Source organism: Leucopleurus acutus, assembly GCF_964270905.1.
Source record: "Leucopleurus acutus genome assembly, chromosome: 7".
Classification (NCBI taxonomy): Eukaryota; Metazoa; Chordata; class Mammalia; order Artiodactyla; family Delphinidae; genus Leucopleurus; species Leucopleurus acutus.
In genome coordinates, this window is record NC_139150.1 from 78734139 (window position 1) to 78749511 (window position 15373).

Here is a 15373-nt window from a genome sequence, read left to right on the forward strand (position 1 = left end):
TGAATCTCCCTCCCACCCTCCCTATCCCACCCTTCCAGGTGGTCACAAACCACCGAGCTGATCTCCCTGTGCAATGCAGTTGGTTCCCACTAGCTATCTATTTTACATTTGGTAGTGTATATATGTAAATGCTACTCTCTCACTTCGTCCCAGCTTACCCTTCCCCCTCCCCATGTCCTGAAGTCCGTTCTCTATGTTGGCGTCTTTATTCCTGTCCTGCCCCTAGGTTCTTCAGAACCATTTTTTTTTTTTTTTTTACTTAGAAAAGTCTTTCTCCATTGTATATTCTCGCCTCCTTTATCAAAGATAAGGGGATCATATGTGCATGGGTTTATCTCTGGGCTTTCTATCCTGTTCCATTGATCTATATTTCTGTTTTTGTGCCAGTACCATACTGTCTTGATTACTGTAGCTTTGTAGTATAGTCTGAAGTCAGGGAGCCTGATTCCTCCAGCTCCGTTTTTCTCTCTCAAGATTACTTTGGCTATCTGGGGTCTTTGTGTTTCTATACAAATTGTGTAATTTTTTGTTCTAGTTCTGTGAAAAATGCCATTGGTAGTCTGATAGGGATTGCATTAAATCTGTAGATTGCTTTGGGTAGTATAGTCATTTTCACAATGTTGATTCTTCCAATCCAAGAACATGGTATATCTCTCCATCTGCTTGTATCATCTTTAATTTCTTTCATCAGAGTCTTATACTTTCCTGCATACAGGTCTTTTGTCTCCCTAGGTAGGTTTATTCCTAGATATTTTATTCTTTTTGTTGCAATGGTAAATGGGTGTGTTTCCTTCATTTCTCTTTCAAATTTTTCATCATTAGTGTATAGGAATGCAAGAGATCTCTGTGCATTAATTTTGTATCCTGCTACTTTACCAGATTCATTGATTAGCTGTAGTAGTTTTCTGGTAGCATCTTCAGGATTCTCTATGTATAGTATCATGTCATCTGCAAACAGCAACAGTTTTACTTCTTTTCCAATTTGGATTCTGTTTATTTCTTTTTCTTCTCTGATTGCTGTGGCTAAAACTTCTAAAACTATGTTGAATAACAGTGGTGAGAGAGAGCAACCTTGTCTTGTTCCTGATCTTAAAGGAAATGGTTTCAGTTTTTCACCATTGAGAATGATGTTGGCTGTGGGTTTGTCATATATGGCCTTTATTATGTTGAGGTAGGTTCCCTCTATGCCTGCTTTCTGGAGAGTTTTTATCATAAATGGGTGTTGAATTTTGTTGAAATCTCTTTCTGCATCTATTGAGATTATCATATGTTTTTTCTCCTTTAATTTGTTAATATGGTGTATCACATTGATTGACTTGCATATATTGAAGAATCCTTGCATTCCTGGGATAAAGCCCACTTGATCATGGTGTATGATTCTTTTAGTGTACTGCTGAATTCTGTTTGTTAGTATTTTGTTGAGGATTTTTGCATCTATGTTCATCAGTGATATTGGCCTGTAATTTTCATTTTGGGGGACATCTTTGTCTGGTTTTGGTATCAGGGTCATGGTGGCCTTGTAGAATGTGTAGGAGTGTTTCTCTCTCTGCTATACTTTGGAAGAGTTTGAGAAGGATAGGTATTAGCTCTTCTCTAAATGTTTGATAGAATTCACCTGTGAAGCCATCTGGTCCTGTGGTTTTGTTTGCTGGAAGATTTTTAATCACAGTTTCAATTTCACTGCTTGTAATTGGTCTGCTGATATTTCCTACTTCTTCCTGGTTCAGTCTTGGAAGGTTGTGCTTTTCTAAGAATTTGTCCATTTCTTCCAGGTTGTCCCTTTTACTGGCATGTAGTTGCTTGTAGTGATCTCTCATGATCCTTTGTATTTCTGCAGTGTCAGTTGTTACTTCTCCTTTTTCATTTCTAATTCTGTTGATTTGAGTCTTCTCCCTTTTTTTCTTGATGAGAATGGCTAACGGTTTATCAATTTTGTTTACCTTCTCAGAGAATCAGCTTTTAGTTTTATTGATCTCTGCTATTGTTTCCTTCATTTCTTCATTTATTTCTGAGCTGATCTTTATGATTTCTTCTGCTAACTTTGGGGTATTTTTGTTCTTCTTTCTCTAATTGCTTTAGGTGCAAGGTTAGGTTATTTGAGATTTTTCTTGTTTCTTGAGGTAGGATTTTATTGCTATACACTTCTCTCTTAGAACTGCTTTTGCTGCATCCCAAAGGTTTTGTGTCGTCATGCTTTCATTGGCCTTTTTTTCTAGATATTTTTTTGATTTCCTCTTTGATTTCTTCAGTGATCTCTTGGTTATTTATCCGCATATTGTTTAGCCTCCATGTGTTTGTATTTTTTACAGATTTGTTTTCCTGTAATTGATATCTAGTCTCATAGCATTGTGGTCAGAAAATATACTTGATACAATTTCAATTTTCATAAATTTACCAAGGCTTGATTTGTGACCCAAGATATGATTTATCCTGGAGAATGTTCTGTGTGCACTTGAGAAGAAAGTGTATTCTGTTGTTTTTGGATGGAATGTCCTATAAATATCAATTAAGTCCATCTTTTTTAATGTGTCATTTAAAGCTTGTGTTTCCTTATTTATTTTCGTTTTGGATGATCTGTCCATTGGTCAAAGTGGGGTGTTAAAGTCCCCCACTATGATTGTGTTACTGTTGATTTCCCCTTTTATGGCTGTTAGCATTTGCCTTATGTATTGAGGTGCTCCTATGTTAGGTGCATAAATATTTACAATTGTTATATCTTCTTCTTGGATTGATCCCTTGATTCTTAGTTCTTAAGATGTAGTGTCTATTAGGTTCCTCCATTTTGTTGAATGATTATTGTTCCTAGTGCTAAAGTCCATATTCCAGTTACTTTCATGGTCCTCAATCAGCCTGTATTTAACACTTGGTCTTCCTCTTGACAATCTGATCTCCAGGGAGCCCTACTGGGGAACTAAAGCCATTCCTGATAGATCTCTCCAAGGCCCTTGCTATATTCTGGGTCCGCTTTTCTAGGCTTTGAAATGTATCCTCTCTTTCCTAACAAAAAATGTCTAATGTTAGTCCCGGCTTCAAAGTAAGCATTGTACAATGGTGTCTTCACTTATAATAATAAATGTCTAAGACTAGATAAGTAACTCACATCTTGGAAACATCTTTATGATGATAATATAAAATATATCATGTAAATAATGTCAATAAAATCATTTGTAAAAACAAATTCTTACTAAGCATACTCTAATTAAACAATCCAAAAATCGCTCTCTTTGATATTTATCCAAAGGATTTGAAAACATATAGACAAAAATACCTATGCACAGGTGTTTATATAGCAGATTTATTCATAACTGCCCAAAATTGGAAGCAACCCAGATGTTCTTCAGTAGGTGAATGGATAAATAAACTGGTAAATCCAGATTATAAAATGTTATTCAGAACTAAAAAGAACTGAACTATCAAACCATGAAAGGACATGGAGAAACCTTAAATGCATATTACTAAGAGAAAGAGGCCAATCTTAAATGGCTATATACAATATGATTCCAACTATATGACATTCTACAAAAGGCAAACTATGGAGACAGGAAAAATGTCAGGATTTGCCAGGGGTTGGTGGGTGGAGAGGTGCAGAGATAAACAGGCAGAACATAGAGGATTTTTAGAATGGTGAAAATGGTCCATATAGTGGCAACATGTCATAATAAATTGGTTTAAACCCATAGAATGCACACCACCAAGTGTGAACCCTAATGTAAACCACTGACTTTGGATGATAATGATGTGTCAATGTAGATTCATCAATTAGAAAAAATGTACCACTATGGTGGAAGATGTTGATGATGGGGGATACTATGCCTGTGTCGGGGCAGGGAGTATATGGGAAATCTCTATACCTTCTGCTCAATTTTGCTGTAATTCTAAAACTCCTCTAAAAAACAAAGTGTGTTTTAAAGAAACTGACTGTATGTCAAAATCCACCCAAAATCATACATCATTCATAAATTCTCTATCTTTTCCATCCCACTAAACTGTAATATTACTTACAACGCTAAATATAATAAGTTTCATTAATAACTATCAATTGAGAGAAAACCATGTTTTAAGATCAGAAATCTAATTATTAAATAATAGAAATCGAATTTCAATATTTGAAGGTATGTCTAGTAACTCAATAACACTATATTTCTAACTTCAGATACTACAAAGAATACATTTATTGAATAAAAGAAATATTTTTTCCTTGCCTGTCAGACATTTGAATGTCAAGTGATGATTCCAAGATACGTTAAAATGTTTATAAAGCAATAATGCCTCCCTCATAGCCTTGTTAATATCATTGATTGGTCCATTTTAAACCTTTTTTAGTAAATGACAATAAAAGTTTGTTATTTCCTGTTTGAATAATAAAGAATTCTTAAATTTCTAGGGTGTGGAAAAAATAAGACTGTTTTGCATTATAACCTTCCCAGTGTAATGGAGTTTTCTGAGTCTGGCACAAAGTAATCATTTAGCTTTTAGAGCAGCAGTTTAAAAGTAATTTTAAAGTTAAGAGATACAGTAATAACGAAGATTATTATTGTGTAGTTCAAGTATTGATTTAATTAGGCATAATTTTATCAAGTTAATTATATTGTTTTATTTAATTATATAATACTCATTTAGCTATATTAATCATATTATATAACTATGTAATTAGCTTAATTAGTATATAATTATCATGACCATCACTAAGCGTCAGCAGATATAGCCACAGATAAACACATTGTTCTAGGAATAACAGGTCAAAAGTAACTATAGACATATAGATAATATATTTGCAGAGGCCTGAAGCTCTGGTAAGAGCTCTTCTATGTTAAGATTAGCCTGTATTATCCCAAAGTCAGTGACAGTTCAAATTTAACATTACCAATTGAGACCTTGGCTGGAAACCTTGTAAATGTTAAAGGATGTTCACTGGATATTAAATAGAATCTATCCTTTGAACTAGGAGATCACCCAGTGTCCCTGTCTACCTTGATTAGAAAAAAATCTGTATCACCTCACACTTCGAGCTATTTTTTTTCATCTTTACCACAGAGCTCTAAATTTTATTTTACAATTGTAATTATTTTCAGCTTTTTAATCCATTAACTCCTGCTTTTATATATTGTATTAATACCACCTTTAGGTTATGTTCTTGTTGATTTTAGGTACTCGATTAAATTATTTTTCATTTATTTTCAATTGTTCTTTATAATAATCAAAACATTTATAGCTATGGAGATTTATCCAAGTAAAAATTTGCTCACATTTCATATATTTAATATATATATTTTTACTTTTCTTAAATTTCTTCTAGTGGTATTTTGTATTCCATTTATGACCCCAAAATTATTGAGGAAGAAACATTTAAAGTAAAGCTTAAAGGGTTTGGGCTATTATTTTTCTTGGCTTCTCTATGTCTTATTAAATTAAATTTTAGCTGTATTATGATGAGAGAATGCACACAATTTTACCTTTCAGAATAAATTAAGGTTTTACTTAAAATGTAAGATATCAATTTTCTAGATATTCTGGGTACATTTGAAAAGAAATATTTTGTAGTTGGCTGAATAGGTCACCAGAAGAACATAGTGTGATGTAATTTATGCCAATCATTCCCAATGCATCTTTATGGATTAGTTACTGATTCAACGATAGCCTTGTAAAAAAAAAAAAAAGGAAAAAGTGTATATATATTGGTTTCAGTTTATGAAAAAAAAAATCAGAAATTTGTATCCTAATCTACCAATATACAGTACATTGATAAGACCGTGGCAGTCTACCTCAAGTTGGATGTGACAAATGAAATTTAAGAGACATCTTTACACCATGATCTGGCTAACAGCGGGTTCCTTATTATATGACTGTCATCTACAAAGAAAAAGTTAAAGGTAGAATAGGATTTCATTCTCCAAACAACCAAGGAATCACAATAAAGTGGTAGACCCACACCAAATTTGCATCTTATTGATCTTAGTCTACTTGCCCAAAAACAACATCAGAAGTCGGGCTCTCTGCTCATCCACAGATGCGGCGCACTCATGCATCTCCCCAGAGCTGTACACCAAAAGTACGCTTTTAACTTCAACTAGCATATATATGAGTAGGTAATGGGGGCTAATTATTATTAGATCAAAGACTCATCTTTCACTGGAGCATAACATGACAGTGACCTTTTAATAGTAAGACTATCAATGAAGAATAGAATATGAATTCTCAGTTATAATCATAAGGCAATTCTTAAGATATTACAACACATTTAGCATTAGTATGTGTTTTTAGTTGTAGGAGATGAAGGCCTATCAGCTCACTTGGCAAAGCTGCTAAAAAATTAAGAAGTCTGGAATGATTTTTATGACTTTAAGCCCCACCTCCAGGAACAATCCTAGTCATTTATACTCACATTTCTTACCAATATGCACACTGTGTACTCTTCAATGGATATATCTTTAACATGCATTCGATTATGAGACTGAGAAGAAATCAAAATAATTTGGTCTATAGTGACTAACCTGCCCCATCTCTTCCCTAAGGAGTTTGTTTATTATGTTCTCAATACTTCAAAACTTTTATTGCCCTGTAATTCTGGAAGTTTTAGTTCACAGACACACAATTCAGAATTGTAGACCCAGGGCTCAGTTCTTTAATGTGTTATTGTCATGCTCCATTTCTTTTTCTCCCCAAATTTCCCACTGAAAAAAATAACAACAAACTCATCAAAATCTCATAATATGCATGGCTTTTCCATTCATTAACCCCTTTAACTGAACATAAATGATTGTACCTAAGGCATACATAAGTTGGGCATCAGAAAAAGTATACCCAGACATAAACAGAAAGCAGTGAGAATGTGTTTTTCTCCACTGAAATTAAAAACATCATGCCAATGATAATATAGGTAAAATTATCATGATATGTTAGTATTGCTGAAATAAGATATTAAGTTGCTTCTTTCTTTGGTCACATCATGGAAAAGTGAATGGTTTACAAGTGAAAATTAAGATGATCAAGTAGGAACACTTGTGAGTGGAGGGTAGAAAGTTAACCCTATTATTTCTTTCTTCATTCTTTCCTTCCTTTCTTACTTCCCTCCTTTCTTCTTCTATCCTTCCTTCATTTATTTTCCTTTAATAAGTACTACATTAAAAACTAATGCGGGACTGCAACTTATAAGAAAGTTTAACACAGATGTATTATTCTATGCCAGACAACAGCAATAAGAAGGCATATATGCTCTATACTTCAGTCTTTTGTAATCTAGTGAGGAGAAAGACATATAAGTTAAAAAAATTATAGTGGATAAATATAGTAAAAGAAAACCCTTCACACTAAAATCTCACTATAGAGAAAAGATAAAGTAATAAATCGAGTTTTCAAAGAAGATACTATTTCATCATGCTTTGGAGGGGAATAAAGTTTTGCAGGTTGACAGAAATAGCAAAGCATATTCAGGCAGAGGAAACAGAGGGAAGATACTAAGAAAGAGCAGATTTCCTCCAGAGGAGTCTGTGTTAGTGCATCAAAAACCTGGCTGATCATTAAAATTGGAAACACCTGGAGATCTTTGGTGGGCGGTGGGGGGGACACAAACAATAACATACATGTATGTTCCTTACTCAAGGCCTAACAAATCAGAATCTTTATTTTGGGGGGTGGGGAGGTGAGGGGGCTGGGGATCTGTGTTTAAACTAATTTCCAAAATGATTATGGTAATGATAGATATTTGAAAACTATTGCTCTAAGGAATTCAGTATCTCTAAGTACAAATTGTACAGGTGGGGGTGTGGGGATGGGCAAGAGTAGGGAGAAGTAACAGAGCAAGAGGCATAGATAAAGGTTTTCATTAAATTCTCACAGCCATTCTGAGATGGAGTACTATTTTTAGCTGCCTATGACGTATGAAAAGTTAGTAGTTGAATGTCACTGAATAGCTTCCTCTCTGAGATCAATCAGGAAGGTCACTGGCTATGAGGCAATTTGGGTATAAAGGTTGATGTTGGTTTATGCGTGGTAAGTTTGAGGTGCCAATGGTATTTGCAGGCAGAAAAATTAAATAAGTCTATCAATATGTATGCTGGGGGCTCAACAAAGCACTGTAAGGTGGCAATATAAAGGTTTGGTTTCTTTCCGTTTATCTTTGAAACGTATCTAGAATCGTCAATTTTGTCACCTCCCATACTGCTATAATTTTGTATTTAGTCACCTGCTTCAACACTTGCAAACCTATACTCTAAACTCCAAAGAGCCACCAGGAGAATTCTTTAATTGCAAAATCAGATCACAGCTCTCCTCTGTTCAAAACTTGTCACAGATACCCCATATCACACTGAATAAAATCCAGAGTTTTAACATAGCCTAGCAGCCCCTAAATGATCTCTCCCTCATCTCTTAGTATTCCCTAAACATTTACCTCACCACGACCACGTTGTCCTGCCTGATGTTCCCACACAGAGAACATACACAGAGTCTTCTGTTTGTATGGAATGTGTTTCCCCAAATATCATCCGGGTCATTCATTCACCTCTTTCAGGTCACTGCTGAAATTTGGCTTTATCATGTAAGTCTTCTGTGACCATCTTACAAAAAGAAAACACACTACTTGCCAGCCCCTGTCACTAAATCTGCTGTATTTCTCTTAACAATTATTTTCCCACTTGATGGTTACTTTTTTTTTGTCCATCTTCCCTTCTTAAATTTAACCTCCACGTATAGGCAGAGGATTCTGTTGCCCTTGGTACTGCTGCATCTTTAGCATCAAGAACAGTGCTCAACATATAATAGATATTTGGTATATAAAATAAACAAATATAACAAATAAACAAAATACCAAAAGCTTATAAATGAGAGTGGAGGCCACAGATGAAAACACTCAGAGAGTTGGATGAGTGAGAAAAAATATATTATTGAATAGATTTGTGAGGTTGGTTGAAAAGAGATGTACATAGCAAATATTGATACAGGACAGCCACAGAAGCCAGAGGAAAACCAGAAGGAAATTGGGTCAGAGAAAGCAGAGGAGAGACAGCATTTGATGGAGAGGAGAATCAGCAGTATCTAATTCCACAGAAACCTAGAAAACTTCATATGGTGCTGTGGGAGTCATTAGGAAATGTATGGCATTTTATTTGAGAAGAGAAAGACCTGCTAGCTCATTTGGCCATATTGCTGAAAAATAAAGCTCCCTGAACAGCTTCCTTTATATGGCTTTAGAACCCACATCCAGGGACAAGTATCTAAACTACAGATGATGACATGACGCGGAGACTTACATAAACCAGAGAGAAGAGAGGAGAGGAGAGAAGAGGAAAAGAGAGAAACAAAGCAATGATAATTCACCAACCCAGTGAAAAAGAAATGCACTAGAGTTGTAAACTAAAGATAACATTCTTGTTTTATTGCTTACTAGCAATGGGATTATTTGTATGTGCTATCACTTCCTAAACAATAGTTTTTTATTGATTTTTTTATTTAAATAAAATGTAGCTAATACCTTTCTCTCAGGGCTGTTTGGAGAAATAGATAAAATAGTAATCTATCATATTAAGTACCTAGCACCATTCAATAAAAAAAGAACAATTGATTTATTTTTTAAAGAGAAAACAGAGAAAGAGTAGTTTCTCTCTCTCTATATATATATATAAAGAGTGGCTCAGAGGTAGTTAAGGGGAAAACCAGAGAAGTGTTAAATCTTTGGAAACTGCAGAGTGTGATTCCAAAGAACAGAGAATTTTCAGTGGGGGTTATAATCTTCTCATCTGAGCTAGAGGGCTTTTAATGTCTGCCCTAGGACCTCCTTATCGCTCAAGTTAGCATATATTTCCCTTTCTTTTCCAATTATTTTCCTATCAATTCATTCATCCATTCAATATATTTATTGAGGACCTACTATGTGATCTCATCTCTGGCTTAATCAGTGAAAACAGGAAGAGTGAAAAAGAGGTGCACAGCCCTGTCTTTCTCAAAGCATAATTTCTGGTACAGACATATAGAATTCCCCACCTGCATCAAACTTGCCACCTAAGCCACACAGAATATTTAGGGGAACAAGAAATTCACTTCTGTTTTCTTCACGCCATTATACATCTTGGGGTGATTTGTAAAATCAGGTAACACTCTAATAATCAATGCAAGACACAATTTATAAAAGTGAAATAAAAATGCCTACCAAACAATTAAGCTATTTGAACATTTGCATCTATCCTAAGAATGTATTTCAAGATATAAGAAAAAATAGTTATTAGTTGTTTCACCATCTGTAACCATGAAAAGTGAAAATCACCTAAATAAACAATAACAGGAGACTAACATAATAAATTAAGGAAAACCTCTTAACTGTAACAGTTTGCAGTAATAAATGAGCATTTCTAACAACACTGGAAAATTCAAGCCAATATGTGCAAGAGCTATTGTGAAGCAAACTGTTCAACCAAAAGAACACTGGAAGCAAAGGTGTAGCTATGTTCCGAATTTGAAGTATCTTTATGAAGAAGAGAGATAAGTTCTTTTCTATATTGTTTCGTAGGATAAATCCTGAAAATGTGGGTGGATTTATAAGCAAATATCCAATGGAATGAAACAGAAAGAATTCTTTTTCAAACAATGGGACTGGAAATGCTTCATCCAAAGCTAAATGATCAATATTAGGGTTATCAAAAAGATGCTTCTTCTGTTGGTTCTAATACTCTTCCTGAGATTCTAAAACCCTATGAAATGTATGAACAACGGTTGAGAAACTGCTAATTTGAAAACAGCCTAAGATTTGTTTGCTATGAGGCACAAATCATAAAAGATCCTAAACTATTCTCATTTAATTAAAAAAAAAAAGGAAGTAGAATCACAATCTCCTTTCCCCCTTTTAGCTGAAGTACAGGACCACCACAGAGCATCGTATTTGAGAAGCACATTTTTCAGGGATATGCATTCCCAGAGGATGAAGGAGTAGGAAGGCATGGATGTTAACGGGGTATAAAACTTAGTGAATCTCTGAACATTTGTAGTGAGATGAAGTTGTTAAGATTACCACTTTGACCAATGTGTACTAAGGCAAAGGTAGTTATACATTAGAACACGCATATATATGCGTGTTCTATACCTCAATTCCAGTGAAGAACATTAAAGAGAAGAAATCTTATAAAAGAAAATTAAAAAGAAGAGATATTGAATATGAACATTATTTGGTGATGAAATAATGATTGTATTCTACAATGCATGTACATTGGCTAATGTAATAGTGGATTTTATAAGTAAACTTGAAAACATGCCATGGAAAAGGTCAGTTAAAACAATTTAGGAAGACAAGATAATATATTCTAAGGAAGTAGGCAATACATATTTTTGGAGGTCTAACATTTGCATGGCATCATGTTTTGTATCATAGGGGTAAAAACTTACTATCACTGTTTGTTTTTTTTCTTTTTTCCTCTCCTTCAGTTTGTTTCCTTTGTTTCTTCTTTCCTTCCTTCCTTCTTTACATTCCTGGTAATGTAAAGTCCAAGAGAATAAAAATTAAATATTCATATTGAGTATTAAAGACTCAATTTTCTATACTAAGGCTATATATATATTTCCGAGTTTCCCAGAAGCCAACGAAAAGAGAAAAACCTATTTAGTTACATGCCTTTAAGTTTTAATGTTGGAGTTTGCCTATTTCTCAATGGAATAAAAATATTTCTAAACTTCTAACCTTAGTTATTTCACTTTTGGAATTCCTATTTGGGTCTTTTATATATATTTTTTCTCTTTATTGACATTTTCATTTAGTTTATACATTGCTTTCCTTTAACTTTTTGAGAATACTAAAGCCAGTTGATTTAAAGTTTTTGTCTATGAATCAAAACACTGGGCTTCCTCATTGATATTTTCTATCATTATTTTTTCCTCTGGTGGGCCATATTTTCCTGTTTCCTAAGGAAATGTATTCATATAGCCCAGTTGTCTGAGTATTAAGCAATATTCAATGACAGGGCTACTACTTTGTTTTTGTCTGTTTTGCTTTGGTTTTTATAAGAAGATGGTATAAAAGTTGATAGCAGGTAGTTAAATTAACAACCAGTAAAAAAAGACTAAAAATACACAGACAAGATTCCAATTCACAAGTTACAAGTTGATGTTAATAAGATATTAGTGGGAAAATATTTAAAGGCGAATACAACCTCATATACTCAGAATTTTAAACTATTAATGATTCTGAGAATTTCCAGGACTGAAATTTCAGAACAATTTAGAATGCATCACTAATTAGCCAAAAGAACACAAGCTCTCTCACGTTTTCATGTGCAAAAAATCATTCTGGTGTAGTTCCAAGTGGTAACGGTAAATATTAGGTATTATATCACCGACTTAAAGATCATCATGGGGATCTGGTGAGGCTCTTGTGAAAAAGAGTAATGTAACCAGAGAACTTGATCTTCATTGAACTTCTAGATCACTGATCACCACTCAAATCTGGATGAGGGCTGTCACTCTGTAATTTCTTTCCTTTTTCTCATGTTGCCATATTTTAAGAGTTAATAGTTTCAGTATGTTGGCATATACATAGACAAATAATCCCATTGTTTCCCAATGGTGTAACATAAAAATGGATGTCTATTTAATTTCACCATTCTTAACCTTTCAAGACAAGGTCAGCAATTGTGCAAAGTGATAATATTAATTACAAATTAGTCTTGTAGAAAAGATGATGGCATAATATACTTTGGAGGGTCTCTTCAAATCAAAATTCTTTTATTAAGCCAGTTATTGAGACATATCAAAGAGAGTCAGTATATGAATAACCTAGACTCTGTGTTGTATGAATGGCCAAAAGTCTAATTAAATCCTTCCAGTATATTTCTGTAGACATGCCTTCTTTTTAGCCGATTTCCATTCAGCAGTTTTCAATGTATGTATTACTGAGATTTTAGGTGTCCCAATTCTTTACTGTGTAGAATTATTCTAGGTATATAGGAAGTTTGGAAGTTTGGTATATCAGGACCCTGCCTATTAAATGTCAATAGTAAACACCCACCTCATGTTACTCCCCAATTCTGCTCTTTCACTAGAACAAAGATGTCCCCAATACATTTTCAGTCCTGCTCCCACATGAAAAGTACTCATGGGGACTTCCCTGGTGGTGCAGTGGTTAAGAATCCACCTGCCAATGCAGGGGACATGGGTTCAAGCCCTGGTCTGGGAAGATCCCACATGCTGTGGAGCAACTAAGCCCATGCACCACAACTACTGAGCCTACACTCTAGAGCCCACAAGCCAGAACTACTGAAGACCAAGCACCTAGAGTCTGTGCTCTGCAACAAGAGAAGCCACCGCAACGAGAAGCCTGCACACCGCAACAAAGAGTAGCCCCCGCTTGATGCAACTATAGAAAGCCCACACACAGCAACGAAGACCCAACACAGCCAAAAATAAATGAATAAATTTATTTTTTTTAAGTACTGATGAGTTGACATTAAATATTTAATATTTGCCATTTTCTCTTTCTTCACCCTCTCCCCCCTCCTCTCCCCTTCCCCCCTTCTCTTCATCCTTCTTGTTCTCTTCTCTCTCTCTCTCTTTCTCTCTCTCTCTCCCCCTCTTCCTCTCTCTCTCTCCCTCTTCCTCTCTCTTTCCTTCCCTCCTTTTTGCCCTCTTCCCCTCCCTCCCTCCCTCCCTCTCTTTCTCCCCCTCTCTCTTTCTCCCCTTCTCTCTCTCTCTCTCTCTTCTCTCCCCTTCTCTCTCTTTCCCCCTCTCCACCTTTCTTCTTAGGATTACAATTTATTTGTCTACTCTACCCACATCTACCATGGCATTAAATCTTTACAGTTGGGCATCAATTATTAAATATATCTTAGAAGACAGAGACTGTAAGAATTTACCAGATGCTAGACAGTTGAATTGCAAAATTCCTGTTCCACATAGACTCACAGTTTCTAAGGAATAAACAAATAATTGGATTATATCATTATGCTACAGGAGATATTAAACTGTGCCTATTAATTTTGCCTCTTGGAAAAGTGGCCAAAATTCTTGGTTGATATTAATTGTATTGACTTCTGTTTAGAAATTTATAAAAGGAAATTAATGGCTATATAAACACTGACAATTGCTTAGAGTGTGCAAAACAGTGTTTTAACCAGTATTAATATATTTGTATCAGTTAGCTATTGTTTCATAACACATCGCCTTAAATCTCAGTGGTCAGTTGGGTGGTTCTTATCTGTGCTCTGTTTGATCTCAACAAGTCTGGATCATGATTCTGCAGTCAGCTGGCTGGTCAGCTGTGGCTGGTGTAGGATGGTCTGACTAACTGTTTGGTGGTTGGCTGGCTGTTCATTTGTGTAATTGTAATGGCTGGGCTAAGTTTCTTAACAACATTCATTAGGCTAGCATGGGCTACTTTACAGGGTGGCTGGACTCTAGAAAATGTGTTAAAGCAAGCAAGTGTTTCTGAAGAGTTTAGAACTGGAACACCATAACATGTTCTCAATTCTATTGGCCAAAATGGGTAATAAGGCCAGCCCATATTCAAGAGTTGGAAAAACAGAGCCCACCTCTTAATGGGAGAAAATGCAATGTAATAAATGGATGTAGAGCTGTATTAAAAAAAGAAAATGCAACCCTTTTAAAATCAATATACCACAATATATTTTGTGCTTATTGGTATTTGGAAAGCTTTGCAGATCTAAATATACATATATATGTAGCTTTGAAGATATTAATTTGGTTCCACCATCTAGTGTTTTTCTAAGGTAAGTGTATTGACCTTTGTTATAAGGGTGATGACATTAAAGCTCTTTAATTCCACTTTGAATTCTAGCCTTTTCCTATACAGAAAAAGCAATTTTCATTACAGTAAACACTTGACATTTTCTAGTAGGTATATGAACACTTTGCCAATCTCTAAATTAGTAAGCATCAGAATAGCACATAAAAAAATCCTAAAGTGACTTTTATACTGTAACATGTCATTTCTAATATACACAGTTCATAGAAAAAATTATTCTTTATTATTCCACACTTAAATTTATCAAAACTGTACATGTAACACTAAGATAAAATGAGTTATAAGGGCTAGCAACATTATACTGGCATCAGAACCTCCCATGTCTTCAAGTAAGTTCCAAGGTCACTTGGGATATGATAAAAAATAATTTCTCCAGCATTAGTTTACCACCTTTGAGCCAAGTTATCAGTTGGAATATCCAATAGGAAGGAAATTAAACAGAACAAATCTGTTTTTTTTTTTTTTGCGGTACGCAGGCCTCTCACTGTTGTGGCCTCTCCCGTTGCGGAGCACAGGCTCCGGATGCGCAGGCTCAGCGGCCATGGCTCACAGGCCCAGCTGCTCCGCGGCATGTGGTATCCTCCTGGACCGGTGCACGAACCCGTGTCCCCTGCATCGGCAGGCGGACTCACAACC

General features: G+C 35.1%; 1 protein-coding gene across 1 annotated transcript in view; it reads right to left on the reverse strand.

The window, feature by feature from the left end:
* Nucleotides 1-11676, reverse strand: part of LOC309963985 (uncharacterized protein) — a 389311-nt gene extending 377635 nt beyond the window's left edge. The window contains exon 1 of the mRNA XM_082842582.1: nt 11371-11676. The gene's annotated coding sequence lies outside the window, so the exon portion shown is untranslated. The remainder of the gene's footprint in view (nt 1-11370) is intronic.
* Nucleotides 11677-15373: the final 3697 nt, after the last annotated feature.